Genomic DNA, 12,137 nt, shown 5'->3' with positions numbered 1-12,137 from the left:
GTACGTCTATTGGCTATTGGTTGACAATTTGAACAAATGAATCGAGGGAATGGAGACGTGATGTTTGAATTATTATGTATATAAATGAAGAGGAATATTCTTCAGCTATGCGTATGGCAACGGGGTTGATCAGCTCCTCAGACAAAAAACATCTGAAAAAACATCTGAAACTCCTCTTCCGCCTCTGCTCTCTAAGGACACGGTCTTGCTATTATTCTCACAAATGGCCTCATTACAAAGTTTATTGGGCCTGATTAAACACAATTTATTTCTTCGAATAGTAGAATAATAAAGACAATTACAAAATGTTGAATAGAAGAGGTCGAAATGCACCATTCTTTGATCCATTTCACACCCGCAGATTTCATGAACTTGTTTTGTTTTAGATGGCTTGATTCTCCTATTCTTGGGGATTGGGGTAGGGATTTTGTTGCTCTAGTGCCTCCATTTCCCTGTTGTTCTCAAATGGAATTCCAAGATTCGAACTCATCACCTCTCTTCCTCTTCACTCCACCTCCCCCTCGCCTCTAAAACTGTGCAATATCTCACTCTCTCGTTGTAAATATGTCAATGTATTATTGTATATAAATCTCATAAAATTCAACCAACTTATAATTCAGGGCTCTAATCTCTAAGTTTGACTTTGGGTCATTAACATGGTGATTCCCTCTCTCAACCACTAAACCACAGGCCAAGAAACAAAAGACTATAAAATGTTACGATCATTACCATAGTAAACCCAATGACTCTACACAAGAATTTATTCTTTACTAGAAGAACATATTGCTTACTCATATCCACAAAAAAAAAGCAAGATGGAAAGCATTATGCAGAAAAAAATCTTTGTTATTATAACTTGTAGCATTGTTCCAACCAACAAAACTATCTGCACATTTTGGAAGATCAAATGGCAATAATTTTTGAAGAATTCAATTAGAAAACATCGAAGATCATTGGCTCACATGATTAATGGTATCCTGCCCTATGAATCTAATATTTTTATGCACTTACAATTAAGGAAGAAAATAAGATCCAAAGAATGTATACCACATGGACCAATAAACAATCTATTTGATAATCCTTGCTAGGCTCAGGATAAAAAAAAAAAAATTCTCCTTAAATCCTTCACATCCAATACAAATGTTGTACAACACAAGGCTCATGCTGCTGTCAATCAAGAAATAGTTATGATCGAGAGTGACACTAGGTTCCTTCAATCTAATAGAGTGATTAAAGCATCAAACATAGGTGTACCAGCTGCAACGACTTATATCATTTTATTGATGATGCCATGTTAAAATCAATGTGATACAGTTAAGTCACCTTTAAGCACAATCTCATTGCAATTTCTATACAAGGATGTATGTCCTATCATTAGTCATTATCAGTAAAATAACTTTAGTGCTCACTGTTAACACTTGGACCACAATCTACAAGTGTGATGTAGTTTTGTAGAACAAATGTTCCAAAGTAGCCTTAAGAAAGGATGAAAATTGGTGTTTTATCGTTTGTCTTGGATAGGCTTAAACTGTGCATAAAGAATTCACTCATACCAAGGGATAGTTGAAAGCTTAGACATTACCAACTCACAAAAACTTCTTCAGATTTATAAGTTTAGATCTTTGTATTTGTTTGCAACAACTCTATGGAATTACCTTTAGAATTATGCCAAGACTTTAACCTTAAAAATGTGCCAAGCATTATTCCCAGAAGTCTTAATTCATCCCTGGTTTCACATCCTATGGCATTTTCCAAAACTGATTTCAATGTATAACATTCCAATCAAACTTTAATTCTTCTTTAGCAATTTTTTGTCAAATGTTTATGCTTATTCAATAAATCACAGGTGAAAAAAAGATGAATGCAAACCCAACTATAAATTCTCTTAATGCACATTTCCATAACAAAATCCTCTTTTTCATATTTGGCTAATTTTTCTTGTATTCATTTATTCATTTGGGTAGCGTTGTTGGATCGATTTGTTGCATCTCGGTAGTATTGTTGTCAAGGAAAAGTTTAAGGATGGAAATTTATATTAAACTTTAGAAACCTTGGTGAATCTTGCTAGTCCCTAACATGAAAAATATAAAATGTTTAGCAATGTTTGTAAATATATTCAAATTTATAATGATTTTATATAGTCTCTCAAAAACTTTGCCGATTTTTAAGGTAAATTAATTTTATGATATAAAATTTGGGCAAATAATTTTTACGAAAAATGAAAATTAGCAAATAATCTTTTTGGAAAAACATAGAAAATTAGCCCACCTATTAATATTAGCCCCTAACATTTTCCCTGATTTTTGGTTGCAATTCTGCTTTTCGGTTTTGCGTTGAATGCAAATTTTTTATCTTTGGTTGTAGTTTGAATGCCATTATGTATTCTGGTTATTAGAGAATGTGTACACTTCTTTATAAGAGGGCATTAAATGAAGCCAATGTGAGATTGAGTGAGTCTCTTGTGGTTGAGAAGAAAGCACTGGAGAAAACTAAGAGTGAGAAGTTGTCGACTGATGAGCTTGAGCAGGACACCATTGAGGCTGCTCAGAATAGGGATCAAGGTCGACACTTTGAAGTTGAAACTGTGTAGAGACAACATGCTTTTGATGTGGTTTGCTTGCAGTATGCAACTCAAGAGCTTCAATGGGTCAAGACAAACCTCTCCATTGTGATGGATCCTAAGGACACCGTAGCCAAATAAGGATTTTGAAAGAGGCTCTCAATTCGGAATATGCATCATGTTTAATGGTTAAGAATGAAAGTGATGCTATTGTTGCAAAACTGGGAATTTGAAGCCAAATAAGCATCTGCAATGGCAAGTAAGGCTAATGAAGAGGTTCAATTGTTGAATAAATAATTGACCAATGTTACGGATATTGAGTTGAAGTTATGTGATGGACCAAAGTTGAGGTTAACATAACCAAAGAAAATGCAACTAAATTATTATATTCCCTTGAAGAAGCTGAAGTTGAGATTGTTGCAGCAAAAGAAGATGCACAAAGTGCTAATATGTAAATTTCTATTGTCAAAGATGCTCTTCCGGACAAAGAAAATGAGCTTCATCTAAGAAATCAAATGACAATTATGTGTCAATTACAAAAGAAGAGTATGACTTGTTATACAAGAAAGCACAGGAGGTTGAAGAACATGCAAGTAAAAGAATAGTAAAGGTCCTTGCCCAGGTGGATCATGCTAATATCAAGGAAAGGGAAGCCCTGCAAAAGTTAAATGTGGTGAATTCAGATCTCGAGAAGAGTAGGAAAATTACAGATCAATCTTTTGAGTGGCTAGAGGTTGTCCCAATAGCCAAACTAGCCCTAGAAGGAGATTTTAAAAAGTTGAAGGAAGGGCTAGAGTACTGGAAGAAGATTGTTGTAGTAACAACATCTGACAATGTAGAAATGAGTGGAAAGATAGCTAAATTAACAAAGTATAGCTCAATGTCAGGCTAGATTCTCATTCAACATACTGGAAGTAGGTGTAGAAGACTTGCAAGCATTATTAGATTAATTATTATTCCAAATGTAGAGAAAACACCTTCAAAAATAAAAAGATATAATTTAATAAAAATAAGACCATCTCAAGAAAGAGAAAATGTCTTGGAATCAAACATAGAGCCTTCAAGTAATTTCATGCTAGGGTAAACCATCTTCTAATCAAGGAACAAGAAATTCTAAAACATTAGAAAGGAAAATGTCATCCAATGGAGATAATTTTGTTAGAAAGGAAAATGTCATTCAATGGGGATACTTTTGTTAGAAAGGAAAATGTCATTCAATTTAGATACTTTTACCATAGTACAAAAAGTAAAATATATGAAAGTTCATATAAACCCATGCTACAAGATTTGAGTATATAGTTCTTAGCACGTCAAAATAAGGCACACAAAACCAAAAATAGATAGCTACATACATATTTAAACACTATACAAACTTAAAAGTATATAGCAATATATATCAACAACAATAACATAACAAAAGACAAAATGAAGATATCATCATCACAACATACAAAAGGTTGTAGAGAATGCATAAGGCCAATGAATGTGTATGATATATTATTTACTAAACAATTTATCCAGTTGAAAAATGGACAAGTTTTCTAAGCCTTAAGCTAAAATTGACTTTAGAGAATTCCTTAGTACAAACTTTATTATGTTAATATACCTATAAATCAAATTGCAACAAAATACATAAGGCAATCGAATAAAAATTTCAACATTGAACAAATATTCCGAGGATTTATTCTTAAGCGAGCCTCTTTACTACTTCCTTGGCCAAAAGCTTTTCCTTGGCCTTTGTTTTTGCCTGAGAATTGGTTCCCATAATGCCACCACCCCATTGTGACCGATACTCATAAAACTTGTCATTGTAGTTAGCCTGCAAGAAGAGTTAATTTATAATTTTGATTTTATGTGGCATTGCTTGATGAGTAAAACATAGTGACTTCTAATAACTTATGCACACCTTTATTTCCTCAACAATATTGCTAAATTCCTTCTTGTCCTCATTCTTCACATAAGTCAAGCACAAGGTTGTTGTTTCTTTTGTGCACAATCTGCAAAAAAAAAAAATTCTTAGTGCAGAAGTTCTACATATCAGTTTTCCATGAAAAGGAATCACATATTACTTACAATAAAAAATTGCATAGTGCAGAAGGCATATTAGTTTCCCATGAAAATTAATCACATATTACTTACAATTTAAGCTAATGTGAACTCTGTCATGCTCAAAAACAATTAATAAAGGTTATAAATATGCATACCCCTCAAGGAGATGTTTGCCCTTGGTAATTGCATATGGGATGTTTATTTTTCTACAAAGTGAAGGAAGCCATACTACCAACTCAATTGGATCGATATCATGTGCAATGACTACCAATTTAGCTTTAATCTACACGCATACAAATATTCCTTATCATGACTAAGAAGAAGAAATAATTTGTTGGAGGAATACATAAAAATACCCCAAAAACGAAGAGCTTTGTTAAAATGCATATTGGAGAAACAATTACAATTACAATTGCAATACTTGCTCAATTAGGTAGGTTACTTGATTAATTACATATTTCATAACAATAGGTTTCTTCACTTCAACATGTAGAATTTCTCACTTTTGATCACCTTATAAAGCACTATACTAAAGCAAAATACTTGATCTACTTCTACAAACAAACTTGCGGAAGCTTAACCGATTTTGAGAAAGATCACATAGAACTCATATAATAGAGAATGAGAAATCAATGACACATGAACAAAGAAGAATACTTTGGGAAAAGCCTCAGCTAAAAACCCTGCTATGTGTAATATCATACAAATGGAAATATCTTTGTATTACACAAAGCTTTGTTTCACACGCTATCCAGCTCTTACTACAATCCCTTAATGCTGCTCATAGACAGAATAGACACAGCATATGCCTTCCTTCAGTCCTCCAAGCCTCCCATTTCCTTGCACAGTTTCTCCTAGGTCCTCTAGCTGCCACCTGTGTGAATTCACCTCTCACACAACTCACCAAACTCAGAAATAACTGCGCAATCCTCAAGGAATGAATTCCTTCTACATGCAAGAGATATCCTCAAGGGAATATTCCTGCAACTGATAGTACACTGTCCCATCCTCTGATCTCAACTGGGTCTCTGACTGAACTGACATGCATGAGTTATTTATGAGAGAATATTCAGTTATCTGAAGTACACTAATTACATGCATGCATGCATTAACTAACTGAACTCGCAATTAGATCCAAAAAAAGTTGGAACTAATCTATCTGGACTTAACTCAGTTAACTGAGCTAACTAATTACAACTCAAAGTACAATTCATCCTGATCTCCTTAATTAAGGGATAACTTCCTCAATCAAAGAGATAATTGTTGCATGTCTTCACATAGATTTCATGTTTGATTTTCTCCAACTAATTAACTCAAGATGAATTAATTAATTATTTTTCAAACAGTTGCTAAGATCAAATTTGAATTTTAATTCTCAAGTTTAGTTCAGGGACTAAATAAAATTGGAATGTATCCCGAAATGCTATTTATAGCATTTCTATATTTAACATTTCTTTTTTCTATTTCCAACATTGCCTCTCAAAAAGAAAGGGATTATTTGTCACCCTAATCTTGTATCTATGGAACTCGAATTTGCATTTTGACAATGCCTTAGTCAAAGTATCTGCATCCTACTCCTCGATCGAAACATATAGCAACAACATGATCCTCTTGACCACATAGTCTCGAAGATGATGATACCGGATATCGATGTGATTGGACCTGTCATGAAATACTGGATTCTCAGAGAGTTTGATACAACTATGATTATCGCAATAGATCACAATTGGATCCATCCTCTGATTAAACAATCCAACTAGAATTTTCCACATCCAAATGGCCTCACATGCTGCTTGATTGGTAGCCATGTATTCAGCCTCTACTGAGCTAAGTGCAACTGACCTCTGTTTCCTGCTATACCAAGAAACTGAAGTTGAACCAAGGTTGAAAATTTCTCCTGAAGTGCTCTTCCGTTCTGATGGACTCCTTGCCCAATCTACATTTGTGAAGCCCTGAAGCTTCACTCCCTTTATCAATTTGTACCATAATCCATACTGAGATGTGCCTTTGAGGTATCTCAGCACATGCTCCCTGCCTTCAAAAACAACTTAGTAGACTGAACCATATCTTGACTCAGTTGGTTCACCGCAAAGCACAAATCTGGTCGTGTGTTTACTAAATACATCAATGAACCCAAAAGTTGCTGATAAATAGTAGCAGTTACTACCTCACCTGAAGTAGCATCCTCCTTCCTCTAGTTACCTACTAGAGGAGTCTGCATGGGCTTGCACTTCTCCATGTGGAATCTCCTGAGTATCTCATTGGCATACTTTCCTTGAGACACAAACACTTCCCCATCCTTATGCCACACTTCCATGCATAGAAAGTAGTGCATAAGACCCATGTCTTTCATCTCAAACTATATTGCAAGGTCCTCCTTGCAAGACTTGATCAATTGATCATCACCTGCCAATATGAGATCATCAACATAAAGAACAATGATCAATGGTTTACCTTCTACCATGATGTGGTATAGGTTCATATGCTTCACTCCTTATGAAGCCCAACCCGGTGAAATAGTTGTCGATTCTGGTGTACCAAGCACGAGGTGCTTACTTCAGCTCATACAAATCTCTCTTGAGTCGACACACATGTGACTCACAATCGAAGGTCTCAAAACCTTCTAGCTACTCTATGTACGCCTCGTCCTCAATCTTACCATTGAGGAATGTAGTCTTCACATCCATTTGATGGATCTTCCTATTAGCCTCCTGTTGCAACAGGTGTTCATCTTTCATGATTGACATTTTTACATGCCAAATATGTCATACTTTGCATGCTGCAATGCTCCATATTTCCTGAAAAGAGGTCAAAGAAGAGGCCATGAAAGTGTGCCAGTCTAAATGCCACTACTGTATCCCAATTTTGATGAGTTATCCATTTTTGAAGAAGTTTCTGTTAAGGGAAGTGCAAACAGCCTAATCTTGGCTTCCCTAGGTTTCAATTTCTTGCTTTAGAATATCGAGAGTCATTATCTGTCCAAACAGTTCAATCTTGGCAGATTTATAGATAGGTAGAGAAACAAAGGAGCCCAACTGCTTAATCTGGGCCCTTGGAAGAAATAAGTGTAGACTTAGATAGAGGGACAACAAGAAGAGAAAATGATAATCTGGGTCTGCAAGTCCAAGTGCACCTATGCAATTAGAATAAAAAATGCTAGGTAAGTAGGCTGGGTAAGTAGTTTTGTGGTTGCAGAATCATGCTTTGTAATCCATTTCGTGTTTTCAGGTGTTATATCTTCACAGATCACAGTTATGATGCAGTTTTCCATTCGGAGGAGCTCAAGTGAGGCATGTCTAACTCCCCCTTCTTCTCATTTCCCAAATCACTCACTAACTTCCCTGAAGGGGTCAAGATCTGCTTGATACCTCTTACTTTCATCATTTTCCATATCATTTGCCTTGGTAAAGATCTGCTTTGCTCAAGGCACGTTCATACTTCCTATATGAATCATTTTTCCCCATAAATAGCCTAATATTCACATACTTAGCGCTTTCTGATCACTTGTCATATTAACTACTAATTTTACTATGTATCTCCCTATCTATCTCCCCTTCCCCTACTAAAAATATGTTAATAATTCCCCTATGTACATATTCCCACCCCTTGGCATTTTTTAGCCACATTTATCAAGTCTGGGGAAATATTAAGTCCATCTGGGACCTATATTTAACCCATCCGTGTTCATATTTTGTTATAAAGTTGGTTCGAATCACATCCATGCCGCATTAACCCATAAAAAACCACATTATTAAAGTCCCCCCCCGCCATATGAAAACACACAAAAATTTTGTGCGGGCCCTGTCCATAACTGTCCGCTGCCTTACTCGTGCCGCCGACCGTCAGATCTGGCGCGCCCAAGATCTACGGTGGGCGGGACTTTCTGTGACCCGACGTGCCGAGGGTTAACGCTCGAGAGATGGGTAGTTTTCCGGTCATACTCCCGCCACGCGTCACCTTCTCAGCTCTGGCGGAGCCCCCTCCTTTGATACCGCCTGCGCAAAAAAGCGGTGCGCCCGAAACCGGATACCGCCTTTCCTCCTCCTGCGTCAGCGCCATGTCATGTTGATGTCATCATCCTGAGTCGGCCTCCTACCGCCGTGTCCTTGCCATGTCACCGCCACGTAACCTCCTCCACCGTACTACCACATCACCCGTCATACTGGGTCCCACCCCATGACGTCATGCTGATGTCACCACCAAAAAGCACGAGAGGCGCAAATCGCAACCTAGGAAGCCCGAAATCAAAATATGAGGCAGTTTTTTATGCGCGATTAGTGCCTAGCACTAATCATGGATCGCTACGGGAAATAGGCCAAAATGGAAATACCTTTCATGGCTCGGCCCCCAGCAGGCTCGAAAGGCGCAGAATGACATGAATTTCTTCACGCAGCATTCAGAAAGGGGAAAACACAGTTTTAAAAAGAAAACAGAGGGTCGAACAGTAGCCATGAAAGGTCGATGCAACAATTTAAAGAGTATCAGAAGTAAGAAAGGCGCACATTTAGTGCCAAAGCATATCAAGGAAGCGGCAAAGAGTATTAGTCGAAAGTTTTAAATGAAAACCTTTATTCCGAATGCAGGTGGACATTGAATGACCTCCAACAAAGTCAAAGAAAGCAGTAAAGGCCAATCAAGGCTCTCCCATCACAGTTAATGCTCCTCAGAACCACTCAAGAGCATGGATCGAAACCCAAAGCACAATTATGGCTAAGTGATCAGCACAGAGGCATAAAGACACACATTAAACTCCTTTTGGTACAGCTGCACCCAGCGCAGCTCCAGGATATTTTCCCACATTTATTTCAGACATGTGTTAGGTTAAAGACACTTATTACAGTAGATATGTCTGAGATGTGATCTTTATAGATATTTTACTTATAAAAACCACCCTAATTCACTATTTAAAGGGTTGGTTGGTTGTATAGCTCCAAGAGAGACTCGCTCTGTATACCTGATGTTTTACTTAATCAAAGATTGCTGAAAAGCTTGGAGGAATGACTGTGTGCTATGTATGAATGTTTTGAATAATTGAATGTGGAATTATTGTGCTGCAACATGACTCAATAAGTGTTTCTTACCTTTGTTTTCCATTGATGTACCATCAAAAATAGCAGAAAGAATGAATAATTTAGAATTGGTTTAATTGCCCTCTATGCTCAATTTCTGCTGTTTCTATATGTTTTCATTTGAATTAGAAATGAATATGAATTCCCTGTGGCTCAAATTTCCCCTAATTCATTCATGTTTGACAGTTATCTAGGGATTCTTCACTGCTCCTAGATAGAGCTCATTCACCTTCCCTCTGCTAAGCTGAACGAGAGATTCTTAACTGCCTCTCATTCCTAGCCTTCACTCCATCCTTTAGCTTGAAAGACTGTTTCATGTGCAGCTAGCTTGCTCTATATTCCCTCTTGTGACCAAGAAAACGCGGTAGCAGTTGTACTCCTTGACTCCACGCCCAATGGTTCTAAAAATTTCATGCTATCCTTGCCTCTTTACTTGAAAGCATCATCCATCCCACCAAAACTAAAAAAAAACCCCGTGTACTCAATAACTAGCCTAAAATCATCATCAACAAAGCTAAATCCTAAAGACAGATCCCTCTCTGACTGCTGGTGGGCTAGCACCTGCAGTCCAAATATTGGTTTGTGGTTACCTCGGCCGTATCCCTGAAGGAGCTAAGGGACAACTTAAGTGATAACATAATGGCGACTCCACTGGGGCCATCCTCAGTTAAATCTCACAAATCAAGTTGGAAAGCTCCACTGGGGAAAAACAATGAATTTTCCAATTGCTGCATATTCCTTAAAACTACAGATGAAGCCTGAATGTCAGCTAGGAAGCCTTTGAAACTGTTCTTGCTTTGCATTTACAGGAGTAAGCAAATGCTGCTTCAGTCAAACTTCGTGCTAGTTTTAAGTTATAGATAGCTACTCCAAAATTTGATCAGTTCCTTGCTAATTCTAAAAAAGCATTCACAAAAAATACCAAAACAAGTTCAGAATCTGGCTCCCAAAATGAATTCATGGTGTACAAGGTCAAATCCATACCCAAACCCCCCAACTATTTTTTAAAATCCCAATTTAATCCCAAGGAACCTCAGGAAGCTAGAGCAAAGAGAAGATTTTGTTGACTTTAGCCCTGAAACAATTCAGCCAAGCTGTGTTCCAACCCCTATCAAGGTTTTATTTCGTTCAACCCCCACTTCCCCTTGTTCATCATCCACCACTCAAAGCACTCCTTCCACATCTCCATTTACTGTACATCCTCCCCTGACCGCTATTGTTACAGCTGTTCCAGCTGTTCCTATTGTTCCACTTTCCACGTAAACATGGCTAATAGATATGCACCCTTGCAATTACTTGCTAATCCAGGGGCTATGCCTCAGGATTATCAAACTAAAATCATGTACTTTGATGGAACTGGTTCTTGCACAGCCCTTCAACATACAAATAATATGCAAGACTATTTTGAGAACTACGAGATAGATGACGATAGCGTCAGAATGAAGATTTTCGTCCAAAGTTTGACAGGTGATGTTAGAACTTGGTTTAGAGCACTCATAGCCAATTCCATAGCAGACCCAGAAGCCTTATACCAGTCATTTATCAACAGATGGGAGAAAAAGAAAGGCCCCTTGCACATATTATCTGAATATGACACCATCAAAAGGGGCCCCCAAGAATCTGTCTTGGACTATTGTGCAAGATTTAATAATATTTATAATGCAATACCACAGAACTTAAGACCTCCACCTGATATTGCTTTGTATAAATTCCCTGATGGTTTTGACACTGACATGGCCTATCAGTTAAGGGAAAGAGCCCCTCAAACACTTGCAGACATGAAAAATGTTGTTGTTAGCGTAGAGGCCAATCTGAAACAGAGCTAGAACTAAGAGAAGAACCACCTTTAAAGAGGAACCCTCAGCCTTAGACCAAAAGTTGGATGCTATTATCACTGACATGCACAGGCTGGGAGACAGAGTAGAGAGTGTTGAGAGGAAATCATCATGGGAAGGACAATAACCCAATACCATAAGGAACCCAAATTTCCGAAAAACTCAGAATACAAATGCTGGTAGGTCTAGCCCAGACCATGATGTAAGGCCTCCTTTTCTCGAAAATTATGCTGAAGCATCTACATCTAGTGAACAGACGGAAGATACTGACATGAACTTGGTGGATTTGAAGGCTGAGCAACAAATTTTCCTAACTCAACCAGACCAAGATGAACATGACCTTAGTCAATTTTAGACTAAGTCTGGTGAATCTATTGATTTTAAACAAGGCTATGATACTGTTGTTTATGAGGTCCACAAAAAAAATAAGCTGAGGACAAGAACCATAGATGTGCCTGAAAAGGTTAAGGCAAATGATACCAAGCAGCCGAAGAAGATTAAAGAAAAGGTTGCCCTCATGGAAACTACTGGTAAAGCAGTCCCTAATCCAAAGGATGTCACCATAGAGGACATAACAGAAAAGAAATATTCTAATGATCAACCTCTGCCACCTTCTTCCTCGAA

At 37.5% G+C, this 12,137-nt stretch overlaps 1 pseudogene; it reads right to left on the bottom strand.

Moving 5' to 3' along the window:
• Positions 1 to 4,247: 4,247 nt before the first annotated feature.
• The window catches only part of LOC149227445 (large ribosomal subunit protein eL8y-like), a 32,966-nt pseudogene continuing 25,076 nt past the window's right edge, over positions 4,248 to 12,137 (bottom strand).

This window comes from Pinus tabuliformis, chromosome J (assembly GCF_031772625.1).
Source record: "Pinus tabuliformis cultivar Carrire ecotype Pingquan chromosome J, CPIR1, whole genome shotgun sequence".
Classification (NCBI taxonomy): Eukaryota; Viridiplantae; Streptophyta; class Pinopsida; order Pinales; family Pinaceae; genus Pinus; species Pinus tabuliformis.
The sequence above is the reverse complement of the archived record's forward strand: the minus strand, read 5'-3'. Positions and strand labels throughout refer to the sequence as shown.